Genomic DNA, 1933 nt, shown 5'->3' with positions numbered 1-1933 from the left:
GTAGCCAGGATTAAGGGCTTTTCCTCAGGGCTGCTGTTGCTGCGGTGAAACACCGTAACCAAGCACTTTGGAGAGGACAGGGTTTAGTTGGTTTACACTTCAGTATCACTATCATCATCAAGGAAGTCAGGACAGAAACTCAAACAGGGCAGGAACTGGAGACGGAGCTGGTACAGGGGTCACGGAAGGGCATTGCTTACCGGCTTGCTGAGGGCCTGCCCAGAGATGGCCCCACCCACAATGGGCTGGGCTCTCCCCCACAAATCACTAAGAAAATGTCCTGCAGGCTTGCTTCCGCTTCCAGCCTGTTCTTTCCACTGAGCCTTTTCTTTGTTTTTTGTTTTGCTTGTTTGTTTTTCAAGAAGGGGTTTCTCTCTGCAGACCCATCCTGGAACTTGCTCTGTAGTAAAGGTGTGTGCCACTGCCCGGTTCCTATGAAGAAGACATTTTTCAACCTCTCCCTCGGCCCCCCACCGAGGCAGAGTTTCTCTGTTTCTTTGGAGCCTGTCCTGGAACTCCCTTTGTGGACCAGGGTGGCCTCGAACTCACAGAGATCTGCTGCTCTCTGCCTTGCCGAGTGTTGGGATTAAAGGTTTGTGCCACCACCTCCAGGCAAGGAGACAGTCTCAGATGAGGCTCCAGAACAGGGTGGGGTCTAGGTGTGGACTGAGTTTTGGCCGTGACAGTGAGATCATAAATAGGTCTCACCAGGCAGGACTAAGTGTGGGAGGCTCTGGCCAGGACTGCCTGAGCCACTCCACTCAGGCAGAAACTGTCATAGGTTGGATTTGAGGACCTCAGTTCTGCTGTCCTCGCCTCTCTCTTACCCCACTGCAGTGCCAAGCTGCCAGTTTTTCTTCTAAGACAGCATCTGGGAAAACTGGGCAAGAGTCAGGGTTGTTCCTAACCCCAGTCCCTTGCAGAGACTGATATTAAAGCATCATTTATTATAGATCAAGCCCAGGCAAGTGTGGAGGCTCATTCCCTAATCCCAGCCCTTGGAAGGCTGAGGTGGGGCTGTGTGACTTTGAGATCAGTCTGACCTACATAATGAATTCATCATAAAAACCAAAACCGAAAGCAAGACCCCTGCAAGTCTGATCTTTTAAAATGTCCAAAGTCCCCCAAAAGCCATTTTTCCAAAGAAGATACACAAATGACTCATGAGCACAGAAAAGATGCTTGGCACGGTTATTCATTATAGATGATGAACAGCAAGCATCTTCCTAGCTGTGGATGCAATGTGACCAACTGCTCCTGCGTGGCTGTGACTTCCCCAGAGTGACGGGCTGTGTCCTTGAAACGTGAGCCAGAGCCAACCCTTTCTCAAGTTGATTTTGTCAGTATTTTAATGACAGGGAAAGAAACTAAAACAACAGCTATAATAAAAAAAGATGAACAAAGGTGGGGGCTGAGTATAAACAAAGTATTTTATAATGTATAAAATGTTATAATTAATGTACAATTAACACATGCTAATACAATGTACAGTTAACATAAAAACTGAAAAAGATGGTTAATAATCATGTTGCCAAGGAACTGGTGAGACTGGAAACTCATACTTGGATGGCTAAACTATAAAGTGGTGTGGCTGCTAGTTGTTCAGGAGGAAGGGACAGGTGGAGCCCTGTGAGTCTGAGGTCACCCAGGTCTATAGAGCAAGTTCCAAGCAAGCATGAACTACATATGGAAACCCTATCTCAAAAATAGCAACAAAACACAAAGACCAAGTTAAAGTGGTTTATGATGTGTCCCAGTAATTCCATTTCTAGGCATGTATTCAGTAGAGTTGAAATCACATTTCCACAAGACATCCTAAATACTAATAACAGTATTATAATAACCCCAACGTGGAAACAACCTATCTAACAAAAGGTCAAATGTTCTCCCTGCAAGGTAGGATGGGACTGCACCACAGAAAGGAATGAAGTAG

This window comes from Microtus ochrogaster, chromosome 5 (genome assembly GCF_000317375.1).
Source record: "Microtus ochrogaster isolate Prairie Vole_2 chromosome 5, MicOch1.0, whole genome shotgun sequence".
Lineage (NCBI taxonomy): Eukaryota > Metazoa > Chordata > Mammalia > Rodentia > Cricetidae > Microtus > Microtus ochrogaster.
Note: the sequence above shows the minus strand (reverse complement) of the source record.